Source organism: Vulpes vulpes, chromosome 4, assembly GCF_048418805.1.
Source record: "Vulpes vulpes isolate BD-2025 chromosome 4, VulVul3, whole genome shotgun sequence".
In the NCBI taxonomy this organism is placed as follows: domain Eukaryota; kingdom Metazoa; phylum Chordata; class Mammalia; order Carnivora; family Canidae; genus Vulpes; species Vulpes vulpes.
Window position 1 is genome coordinate 126,248,323 of NC_132783.1, and position 13,388 is coordinate 126,261,710.

General features: G+C 36.1%; 1 protein-coding gene across 3 annotated transcripts in view; it reads right to left on the reverse strand.

The window, feature by feature from the left end:
- The window catches only part of FBXO4 (F-box protein 4), a 277,900-nt gene that overhangs the window by 173,145 nt on the left and 91,367 nt on the right, over positions 1-13,388 (reverse strand). Inside the window, exon 7 of one of the 3 annotated variants that reach the window (XM_072756987.1) lies at positions 5,459-5,539. The exons of the other annotated variants lie outside the window; for them this stretch is intronic. The gene's annotated coding sequence lies outside the window, so the exon portion shown is untranslated. Of the gene's footprint in view, positions 1-5,458; positions 5,540-13,388 lie in introns of those variants that run through there. 3 annotated transcript variants of the gene reach the window in all.

Sequence of the window (13,388 nt, forward strand, 5' to 3'; positions counted from 1 at the left end):
AATGTCACTCAATTGTTTGAACTCCTTCCAAGTTATATGGTAAAAATAACATGCTAATTGTATTAGTAAACTGTCACACTGATCCATTATGAAAAATTATTTTCAGTGATCTATCATCTGACACTCAATATGTACTGCTTCAGTATTTTTATAAGAGGAGAACTAGCCTGAACTGCAAAGGAATTTTTTATAGTCATAAGAGCAATGTACTTCTTCAAATTCTACAAAGTATACCCAAATGGACTTATCAAGACTATAAAATGACTATTCATTATATCTTTTATTTCTACCTCTAAGTAATTTATTCAAACTGATACACTAAAAAAGAATTGGAAAAAATTCAAAATATTGCTAACTTCAAAACCTTACCACAAATAATTTTTTTAGTTATTTGTTTTTATTTTATCATGTGTTTTACATATATTTTTATTAAAACTTTGGCACTATAGATTTAACCCTTTCAAGTTATGGAAAATTTCTGTCATATAACCCAATTATTAGCACAGTCACCCTATTGCCTCTTTTCTTGACTGTTCAAAGTTCTTATAATTTGGGTTTTCTATCAAGATATTTTCTCTTTGTTGAACAAGTATAGGTATAGCATATGGGGAGAAAAAAGGTTTATTGAATTAGATGCAAGCCATTCTGCTAAGAGATCCAAGCTGTTCCTTAGATACCATCTCATTCACCTCTTCCTAGTTCACTAATGTCCCCAGCCTGAAAGACCTCCTCACATGCTTTGAATATGCCAAGTGGAAGCCCCCTACTTCTTGGAATGATTGATTCCTTACTTCATGAAGATACCTGCTCAAATATACCTTATCAAACATAGTACCCCACCACTGGCAGTCTCCTTACTCTGCTTCACTTATTTCTATAACTACATCCACTCAATATGTTATATATTAATTGGCTTATAACTTGAGTCCTTGTCAGCATTTAAGATCCATGAGAACAAACATTTTTGTTATTCCCTGCTATGTTACTAGCACCTAGACCAGTGCTTGATACATAGTAATATCTCAAAAGTTTTTCAGTGTATAAGCAGATGAATAAATGGGCGTCTCTCTGAACTCAATTAACAGTAAAATATTAAAAGAAAAAAAGTTGAACTAGCATAGGTTTAATAATAGTCTATTTTGCCAAGTATGGACACTTTAAAAATTGCTATCCAATAAAGACTCATTTCCTAAGACAAAAAAGTCCAACACCAAAACCCAGTAAGAATCCACTACTTCAGAAACAAATGAGTATGTTAAATTGTTCTAGAAATTCACTGTAGTTTTCTTATTTTCTTACTTCATACTAGTGAAAACTTCAGCAAGGAAATCACTGCTATAAATACTTTGGCTGTCAACACTTACCTGGGCCATGCCAGGATGCTATCTTATTTTCACTTAATCTAAAGAAACAATCTGATAATCTGCCTCAGCAAAGGTATTGGTAGTTGACAACCGGATAAAAACACTAAAATACATTTGAAAGTAAAAGAAAAAGAACAACAACAAGAAGAAAGGAGGAGGAGGAGGATTAAGTGTAGACGAAAATGAAAAATGTCTAATGTCTTTCTAGTTAGAATGTCTAACCTTAAGTAAAGAGGGAGTATATGCTCTTGTGGAATTTTGGGTTTTGGAAACTAATGAAAGAAACTAATTTTTTTCTCACTAATCATGAGAAGGAAATTTTCTCAGAGCATCCTTCAAATTACTTTCATAAAGAGTGAGAGCCCACAGATAAACTTAAAGGAATTTGTAACATTACACCTGACACTTTCTGAGATTTGGGGCAAGACTGAAGTGGAATTTGCTAATTACTAACTCTTCTACATCCTATCTCATTTTACCTCCTGGCCACTTTTCATTTGTTTGTTTTAGTCTTGTGTTCTATGGCTCATTTATTCTTTGATATCTTTTAGGTCTAGTAACTTGGAAGAGGTACATGCTGTTTTACCTGTAAGTCTTACAGTGCTAGCTTCGGCAGCACATATACTTGTAAGTCTTACAATCCATCCATTAGTCTCTAATTATCAGTGTCAAGAATAAAACATCCGCTATTGGCTTTTTCAATGACAGAACAAAATAATTTATATATCTGTATCTCCTTAATACTCCTCTCTTTAGTGTTGTTTTGCTTTTTGTTTATAATCTGTAATGTTTTTATTATAATCTGGGATGATTTTTAAGTATATCATCAATTTCAAAAATTATATTTGTTTCATTTTTTAAGCACACAACAGTTGTTTACACTTTGTTTATTTAAATGGCTTCAGTGCTCAACATCAATCCTTTCCTATCATCACATGGATAATGAGTTTTTATTTAATGTAATCTCTTGTTAGAGTTCATCTCCAAGTGATGCTTCTTATAGGGGCTCCTTGCTCATCACTGTCATTAACTCTAACCTCTGCAAATAAGGAGGTCTTAAAGGAGTAGGCCAGCATTTCCTCATTCCTCATAGAATGCAACAGCTCACTATCTTCTTAAGAAGTTTAGGAATCTTTGGTGGCTCCTTTAATCGGTCTCATCTGTGTTCTATCTATTAGAAATCCACAGCATTACATTCACGTCATATCATTACTGCTGTTCTCTACTATTATTATTCATTTATCATTTCAATGGGTTTTGGGGAAAGAGCAGATCTGAAAGGAAGATTTGATTACATCACCCCTTTGCTTCAGATATCCTAGCTAAATCCTCACCTATAGAGTAGCATTCACACTCCATAGAAGAAAGATCCTTTATTCTCTGGCCCAGCCAACCTAAATCTTATACCAGAGCAAGTGCCTCAGTCACTTCCTCCAGATCTGGCCCTGCTTCAATGTGTAGATAAAGACAGGAAGATCTTTTTGTCCTTCAGCTGGTTTAGACAGAATCCAAAATTAAATCCATCCCTAATTTACTTATTTTATTTTGCTTTTGATATTTTATTAAGCACTATAAATATGAGAGAAAAATCAACTCAAAGTAAGTAAACACATCAATAGCAGCTGAACACAGAAACATGAAATATAAATAAATATAGGACAATTATCTATGAAATAGCTGTCTTTGTATTTTGACAAATATCAAGGGAACTAGCGTTCTAAGTAAAGCCATCTATAGTGCAAGCCAACAAATACCTTGGAAAAAATTTACCAGGACTTTTGGCTATGAATTTTACTTCTCAAATATTAATAATAACATGAAGAACTATCCTAGTCAACCAAGACTATCATTCACCAGCATCATCAGGGATCTCTCAGCAACTCTTCAGTCATTCACAACTGTTCAACTATGTTGACTGCCAGGTCAAATATTTTTCTAGTTTGAAAATCAAATGAAGAACATCTTTCTTATAGTTCATTCTTAATTCTCCTCTAGATATTGCTTATTACAAACAATCTTATGAGTTCCCATGACATTTATACACAGAATAACTGTTAAACCTAAGTTAAATTTCTCAAAACAGATTACTGTATCTAAGGAAGTCAGCTTCTCTGATCTATTAAGCTTTCTTCCAAACCAACTTTAAATTATACTCAACCTTCTAGGCACATTAGATCATTAATTGTTTCATAGCAAACAGTAGATATGTTTATTTGGTCTAATTAACTAGGATTAAAGGATCAGCTGGAAGTACCTTGAAATATTTGCTGTAGATTTCTAAAAATTTGCATAGAAATTGTTTTATACAAAAGGGTTTAATGAGGCAGCCCCCGGTGGCTCAACGGTTTAGTGCCGCCTACAGCCCAGGGTGTGATCCTGAAGACCTGGATTGAGTCCCACGTCAGGCTCCCTGCATGGAGCCTGCTTCTCCCTCTGCCTGTGTCTCTGTCTCTGTCTCTGTCTCTCTCTCTCTCGATTAAATAAATAAAACCTTTAAAAAAAAAAAAAGGTTTAATGGAAGCTATCTGTGGGCTCTCTAAAGTTTGGGCAAATAAATCAGGGAAAAACTGAGATATTTTCTCTTTTGGACAATGATAAATCAAAATAATTTCCATTATCTAGTTCATGCTAATCATTTGAAATTGCTCTTATTAGCAGTGAATCAAATGCTTCTATCTGTAATTAATCTAATAAGCTTTTGATATTTAGCACAATAAAATGACTGGTTGGCATTTATACACACCTCAGTTTTTTTCCACTTAAAAGGTATATAAATACAAATTATTAGCCACTTTTACCAATAGATGAAATTAAGTCACTACTAATTTTATGTGCACATTTCTATCAAGCATCAAAGAAGTGGTCAGCCTCCATTTCTAGCTAATTTAATGTACTCATTGGATGACAAATGCCTTTTTTCATAGAAATCCGGGAATTAAAAAAAATTAGTTGCCAGATATAAATCTCTGATGATCAAATCCCTAGCATTATAATTTTAAAAGTTTCAAAATTTCTAAGTGTGTTTAAAACATGTCTTCCTTTTAAAACATGTATAGTTTTTATAGTAAGGTTTTGTTTTTGTTTTTGTTTTTGGCAGAGGGGATGAAGACCCATAGTTTCTACTGCCTCTTATAGGGAAATAGATGGCTTTTATTAGAGCAAATATTGTTTGAGACATCAACATTAGCCAATATTGGCTATGGGGAAAAGAAAGTAATTGTGTCTTTCTTCCTTCTTCAGTGGAGCTCTCCTCAATCTCCTTTGTGTTCCGAGGTCTCTCCAACCTCTTAATTTTGAAGTATCTAAAGACATTCTCAGTCTCCTTCCGTAGCTACCTTCATTTGGCAATTTCATTCAGGCTTGAGGTTTAATCCATCTTCTCTTAATTCTAATCTTCCCAACTTCTTACCTCAAGTCCAGACCTTGTTCCCAAACTATAGACTCGTATATACAACAGTTGCCTCAACATTTCTACTTGGATGTTAAATAGCACGCCAGAGTCAGCATGTCCAAAACTCAACTATTCTTTCTCTACAGAGACTTTTGATCTAGCTGTTCCCTTTGCGGGAAGACTCCCCACCTACACACACACACACACACACACACACACACACACACACACACGTGCGTATGCATGCACACACATACACACATATACAAAGCAGATTGCTGCTTGGCTAAACTCCTAATCTCCTTACCTCCTACATCTTTGCTCAGATACTGCTATCTTAATGAGTCCTGTCCTGGCTGTCTTATTTAATACTGCAACCTGACCCTCTCTCTAACCCTAGACACCTGATCCTCCTTACCCTGTTCAACCTGTTTTGCTCATAACACTTAACCTACTACCTGATTTTCTTATTTATTTTGTATCCTCCTGATGAGATACAAGGCCACTGAGGGTACTATCTTATTCTGTTTAGTTCATGGTGTATCTCAAACACATAGAACACTACCCAGCACAGAGTAGATTGCTCAGTAATTATTTATTAAACAAATAGATGGCAATAAACAGATACCTCCCTGAATTGAATTTATATTAAAAATCTGTCCCATTGCCCCTCCACACTGCCCATCTTTTCCTATCTGCATACCTCATTCATTTATTCAGCTACTTCTCTTCTCTTCTTCCTTTCCTTTCTTTGTCAAGTGCCCAGTGCTCTCTTGCTGGAAAGCTGTTATGAAAAGCAGAATAAGAGATGAGGAGCCCTACTTGAATCTTTGTTCCTCAAATTACTATATCTGTTTTTTTTTTCTTATTACTATTGTGCAGGAAATTCGGATATCATCTAGATGTTAACTAAGATCAATAAAAATATGCCCCCCAGCTTGTCCAGACTTTATTATAGTTTTGAGTAAACACATAAAAAAGCTTGAAAATGAGGGTCACAGTGTGTGTGTGTGTGTGTGTGTGTGTGTGTGCACGTGTGTGTATGTATTATAACACATACTATTATCATATAAGAATAGTGGATTATTCGCTGGAAAGTGGGTTTTTTTAAAGATTTTATTTATTTATTCACGAGAGACACAAAAGGAGAGAGGCAGAGACACAGGCAGAGGGAGAAGCAGGCTCCATGCAGAGAGCCCGATGTGAGACTCGATCCTGAGACTCCAGGATCACACACTGAGCCAAAGGCAGATAGATGCTCAACCGCTGAGCCACGCAGGCATCCCTGGAAAGTGTATCTTAACAAGTTCTTAGAGTTAGAGAAAATTCAATCATTTAGATTTTATAATCAAGGATGCTAAGATTTTTCAATTCAGAGTTTGACAGGTATACACCCTGTGAGTTAAAGCATAGCAGAACTGACCATTTTGTCAGATAAGAACATCAAACAATACGCTAGATCTAAGGCACCTTTTAACATAAATGAAACTTCAGCTTGGGTCCCCTTTCTTGCTAGCATGTTTATGATCATTTCTGGGTTGCTATCTCAAACTCTCCTCAGCCAGGACTAGGAAGATCACAAGTGCAAACATTCTTGATCTACATTGACCTAAGTGTTTATTAGATAAAATTATTTCTGAGTGGACAAAGCTTTCATTTTTTGTATATTTTTTATTAGAGTCCAATTTGACAACATATAGTATAATACCCAGTGCTCATCCCATCAAGTGGCCCCTCAGTGCCCCATCTCCCTATACTTCCTACCATGTTAGATCCACACATCACATATCTTAAATACCTCTGTTTAGTTACTGATATCCTCACACACAAAATCCATTCTCATCTTGTTTTTCAGACATGCCTCTTAGGATATCTAAGGGGAAATTTTATCTCTTCATGTATTAAAATTGCTACAAGCAGTGGATTCCTGGATGGCTCAGTGGTTTAGCACCTGCCTTTGGCCCAGGGTGTGATACTAGAGTCCCTGGATCGAGTCCCACGTCAGCTTCCCTGCATGGAGCCTGCTTCTCCTTCTGCCTGTGTCTCTGCCTCTCTCTCTCTCTCTGTGTGTCTCTCATAAATAAATAAATAAAATCTTTAAAAAATATTCTACAAGCATAAGCAATTAATTTTATGCATGAAATTATTCAACTGACATTGGATGACATAGAAGTTAGTGGTTGTTTACAGTTTAAAGTCTTTGTAAAGCAATATATATTGGATGGCATTTCTCAATATTCATCAGAAAATAACTATAAAATTTCTCTCATTACCCTCCTGGTCCACCAACACACATACACACACACATACACACACACACACACACACATATACACAATACATACCACACAGGCCTGTCACAGGCCTTTCTTTTCCAAATCATTGGTTTCCTGAAACAAAGGGAATATCTTTCCTGTTCTCATTAGATTTAGCATTTGCAAACTAAAAGTTTGATGGTAATAAAAGCTGGTTTCAATATGCTTTGTGTCAAGCATATACTGAGCCCTGTGTATTTGCTCATGTAAACCTGACAACAATCCTGTGATGTAGGTGCTATTGTTATCCCCCTTCACAGGTTAGGAAATTAAAGTACCTTTACCATGGTAAGTAAAGCTAAGTAAAAACTTGTACTCTTTACCCCATCTTCTGATGTCCTTAACTCATTGTATAAGAACTTGTCCACTGATTGCAACAATTATATTACCACTATCAACATTTAACCTTATATAATGTAACAACTTACAGATTTAAGAAATACATTTCACACACACACACACACACACACACACACGCACGCACATAGTTAAAACAAAGCTTTCACAAATTAGTAATCAACCTTACTATTTTTTACTACATGCAAGGCACTCCAATAGCTTCAATATTTATTCTAGTCTAGCCTAGTGTATTTTTTTAGGTATTATCAACTCACTAAATTGATTTTATACCTGAGTTATGAATATTATAAAAAACAGTAAATAATATTTAGCTTTTAATTTTCTGTTACTTTATAAAAACTTTCTAATCATTTATCGAATTTGATGCAAAAATAATTTTTAAAATTTCCTGATAATTCTGTTTTAAAAAAACAATAAAACATCCAGATTGCCCCTACACAAGAGAAACAAAATTCAATACTTCAATAGATCTGACGAGGTTTTTTGTTTTTGTTTTTTTTAGATTTTATTTATTTAATCATGAGAGACACACAGAGAGAGAAGCAGAGACGTAGGCAGAGGAAGAAACAGACTCCATGCAGGGAGTCTGATGTGGGACTTGACCCCAGGACTCGATCCCGGGACTCCGGAATCACGCCCTGGGCTGAAGGTGACGCTAACCCGCTGAGTTACCCGGGCTGCCCTCTGACAAGGTTTTTAAGTACTTTCTTAAGTAGCAAAAGTTACATGAAAATTATATTTGTGGGACGCCTGGGTGGCTCAGCGGTGGAGCATCTGCCCGAGGCTCAGGGTGTGATCCTGGAGTCCCAAGATCGAGTCCCACATCAGGCTCCGTGCATGGAGCCTGCTTCTGCCTCTGCCTATGTCTCTGCCTCTCTCTCTCTGTGTTTCTCATTAATAAATAAATAAAATTTTTAAAATAAAAGAAAACTATATTTGTGATCATGATAAAACCAAGCACACAGTAGTCTCTCCATACACATTAAAATAAAAATAATTATGTAGTAATAAGTAATAAAATGGAAGTAAACCTTTTAAAATGTGTTTATCGGTATATGTGTTTATCAACAAATGTATTTTTATAGTTACTTGAAAGAAGTAATTAGTTTCTTTTACATTTTTTCTTAGGAAATCTAAGACTGCCCTCTATACACAAAAGTTTTTAATTATAATTTTTTAAATGATATTATCTTGGTAATTAAATCCCTTAATCATAACTTATCTATTTACAATGTACAGTGGAGTTATTCTTCTCACAAGTGAGTATGTCACCATTTTCATATTTGGAATGACTTGAAAGGATGTCATTTGTCTTTATATAAAAGAATAAGGAAAAAATAAATACTAATTGGAGAAACTACATTTTTCCAAACTAAGTTTAGCATTGGACATAAGATGAAATGTAAACTTTTGAAGATAAGTCAGGCCAATTCTCACTCCAACTTGTAGTCAGCCGGTCTTTGTTTATTTGGGAAGAACAAGGGTTAGGCTCATATTCAGAGACTGTGTCAAAAGCTAGTCACGTAAAATTCCAAGCCATGAGTCCATGTCCAGAAATAAATAGCTGTTCCACCTTTGGTGCAAGTTGACAGTAAATGCATAAAAAGAAAGGCAAGGGTGGATGGAAGGCTTACAAGTAATCCATTTATTTCCAGGAAAGTTAGAGGTGGAGTTTCATATTTGTGAAATGCTTTTGTGTAGCTATCATGAATTACACATAGCCCATTTCTAAGGTATATTTTGTGTGAACTAACAGATATCAGAAGTGCAATAGTAGCCTAAAGGAGAAATAAAGAGAAGTAGACTTCACCATGTAATGACACTTATGTTATCTATAAATGTCATAGTTCACTTCCATTAATGGCTTCTTCCAATTTTGAACTTTCTCAAAACTGAGAAAACATACTTCACTCAAATGCTATTTTATTCAAGTGCTAACCTAACTGCATTTTTTTTTGTCGCTGGACTTGACTGGTTAGTTTAAAAAAACTTAAACTTGTCCAATTTAGACACTGCCCACAAGATGCTCAGGTCCCTAACCCTCCCATCTGGTTCCTCCACTGGAAGGACTTGAGAACATAAGGAAATAGCATGATGAAATGTTACAATATTATTTTTCAAACTTATGCTTTCACATAGAAACAAAATCCTCTTGTTCCTGGCAACTTGATTCCTAAAAAAAACTGCCTGACATCTACAACTTGTTTGCAATTTTTTCAATATTGCAGATCACAAAAAATGTAAAATACCACAGAGATTTAGCAAGTCTCTCTGACCCCACCTCTGAGAAGGGAAGGAGAGGAGTGCTTACCAGTTTGCTTCTTTGCCTTCCTCAAACTCAAAGGCAGGTCCAGTTAGATCTAGTGGTTCAAGCTAACAGTTTGTGTTCATAGCCTTGTGTCTCAGTACAAGCCTTGTTCTAGGTTGAGGAACCAAATGAGAATTCTCTTTACTGAAGTGGCCTTAGTCAGATTGGCAACTACAGTGTTCACTCATGATTAGGAGCAAACAAAGCTCCAGGCAAGAGGGTTCAGATTCATTCTGCAGGCCTCAGAAGTCATATCTCAATCTATTAACTCTAGATATTTCTAGGTCAATGATCATTTGTGTGTGTATGTATTGTGTGTGGATGTGTAGGAGTGTATAGTAAAGATATGTTTTGTTCATTCTGGGAAAAGCATAAAAATTGAAACTTTAGAGTTTATTCACTCTGGTTCTTTTTCTTCTTAATTATTATATAATAATTATTCTATGCCATAGATGGTAATAATATGACAATCTCATTCTTATTCCCTGTCTTTTGGGAAGCAAGATTGTTTATGAACCTTTTTTCTTCTTTGTGAAGCTGCCATATTTTTCTCCTTTGATGAGAGATAGGTTCCCCTTTAAAATAGATATTGAAGAGATAAAAGTTCTCAAAAAGAATTATGGAAAGAAAAAATGCAACTTTACTTACAATAGAAGAGAAGTAGCTGACCAGCCTCTATCTTATGCTTTCTTGCTCACACCTATCCTCTCATTAAGCCTTCTAATCCCTTTTTTGTGTTCTCTTGTCTAGTATCTCACTTGTGTCCTATAGACACTCCAACTTTCCCTACCAGAAAAGGTCTTTTGATTCCCACTCCCAGATTCCTTTTGCTGTATGATAACTTGAGTGCCTTATGTCAGGGCTACATGCAAACAGAGGCTCCTCAAAAGCTGTTGGTGAATATTTAAATTTTAATTCATTTCCCCACAATTAGTTGTGGCTGGTTTTCTCCATATTTTATTTTATTTATTTATTTTTAAAGATTCTTTATTTATTCATGAGAGAGAGAGAGAGAGAGAGAGAGAGAGAGGCAGAGACACAGGCAGTGAGAGAAGCAGGCTCCATGCAGGGAGCCCGACGTGGGACCCGATCCCGGGTCTCCAGGATCACACCCTGGGCTGAAGGCAGGTGCTAAACCGCTAAGCCATCCAGGGATTCCCAGGTTTTCTCCATATTTTAGTTATGAGGTAAGCACATTTATCTAAAACATGAGGCAGCAAATCACTTTTCTTTAAAGGTTTACATAGTAAACATTTTGTCTTTGCAGGCTATGTTGTCTTTGTACTGTGTTCTAATAAAAATTGTATCTATTAGAACAGGTGACAGGCAAGCATAGTTTACTGACCCTTCATCAGACCATTACTTTTTTTAGTAACATCGACTAATCTCATATTCTAATATGCAATCTCTCCTGTAGACATAACTTTGCTCTTATCTTTTGTGTTGGATGGAACAGGTCCATAAGAGAATGTGGGGGTAAGGCACACAATGCTAACAAGGTCTGAACCAGTCTACTGCTGATAGTACATCACTTTAATTTTGCTTATATTTTGAGAGGGTATGATGATGTATTATCACTTGTAGACTGGTTCAGACCATAGCATTGTGTGACTTACCCCCACATTCTCTTGTGGACCTGTTCCATCCAACACACTTATAACAGAAGTCCACCCAAAGGGGCATCACAAAAGTAGCATCAGAGGATGCAAACAGCTTTAACAGGGGGGCAGCACCACCTCAAAGTGACTCCTGCCTTAGGGAAACAGGAAGAAACCACACAATCCAATTTGACTGACCCCAGCAGTAGATTGTGGGCAGCCATCTGATCTGACCATATGCATTGCACACCAATGAAAGCTTCTCAGGTAAACAACACAGGGAGAGCACCCTGCAGTTCAGTGCTACTGCAACACTGGCAAACACCTGGTCTGACTCAACTCAAGGCATCCTCTAACTAGCCCAGTAACAACACAAGGACCAAACTGCGCCCACAACAGGCAAAAAGAAATACTGCAGATATTGTACTGAAGGCAAATGCTGCTCAGCCACAACAATAAAGTATACACAACACACATAGGAGACATCCCTGTAGCACCAAGTTCTGGTGAAGGGGACAGTGTACTGCAGGCCACTACAGAACCTCTTCTTCACATAACTACTACCTTCAAGAGCAGGAGATGTAGCTGACTCTCCTAACACAGAGAGATAGACCAAGAGAGACAAAATGAAAAGGCAGAGAAATATGTCACAAATGAAAGAATGGGGCAAAATCACAGCAAGAAAGCTAAATGAAATGGAAGTAAGTAATAAGTCTGATAGAGAATTTAAAGCAATGGTCATAAAGATGCTTGTTGAACTTAAGAAAATATTGAAGGACCTCAGGAGATCCTCAACAAAGAGATAAAAACATTAAAAAGAACCAATTAGAAATGAAGAAAACAACACATGAAATAAAAAATACACTAGAGGGAATAAATTGTAGACTAGAAGAACAAGAATAAATGGTCAACCTACGGGATAGAGTAACGGAAAGCTGAACAGGAGAAAGAAAAAAGAAAAAAATGAAAATAGATTAAGAGAACTCAGGAATAGTACCATCAAGCATAATAACATTTGCATTATAAAGATCTCAGAAGGAGGGATCCCTGGGTGGCGCAGCGGTTTGGCGCCTGTCTTTGGCCCAGGGCGCAATCCTGGAGACCCGGGATCGAATCCCACATCGGGCTCCCGGTGCATGGAGCCTGCTTCTCCCTCTGCCTGTGTCTCTGCCTCTCTCTCTCTCTCTCTGTGACTATCATAAACAAAAAAAAAATAAAAAATAAAAAAAAAATAAAGATCCCAGAAGGAGAAGAGAGAGAAGAAGGAGCAGAAAATTTATTGGAAAAAAAGTATCTGAAAACTTTCCAAATCTGGGGAAGGAAACAAATCCAGATCCAGAGGCACAGACAGCTCCCAACAAAATCAACCCAAAGCGGTCTACACCAAGAGATACAGTAATTAAAATGGCAAAAAGAGTGATAAAGAAAGGATTTTAAAAGCAGCAAGAGAAAAAAAAAGTGTTATATACAAAGGAAACCCCATATGGCTCAAAACTGATTTCTCAGCAGAAACTTTGCAGGCCAGAAGAATGGCATGATATATTTAAAGTGGCCAAGAATACTCTCTCCAGCAAGGCTATCATTCAGAATGGAAAAAGAGCTAAAGAGTTCCCCAGACAAACAAAAGTTAAAGGATTTCATCACTGCCAAACCAGCCTTACAAGAAATGTTAAGGAGGATTCTTTGAGTTGAAAGGAAAGACCATTAAAAAAAATGTGCAAAAAGGTAGGAAGCACAAAAGCAATAAAGTGAAGTAAATCTATAAAAACTAGTCAAGGGATTCACAAAATAAAATTATGTCAAGTATGATACCATACACCTAAAATGTGGGCAGAAAAGGAGCAAAAATTTAGTTCTTTTTAGAATAGGTTCGAACTTAAGTGGCCATCAACTTAATATAGACTGTGCATAAGATGTTATGTATAAATCTAATGGTAACCACAAATCAAAAATTAGTAATAGATATGCAAAATATAAAAAGAAAGGAATTACTAACAAATGCCAGCAAACCATGAGAGAAGAGAGTAAGAGAAGAAAACAGAAAAGGACCAC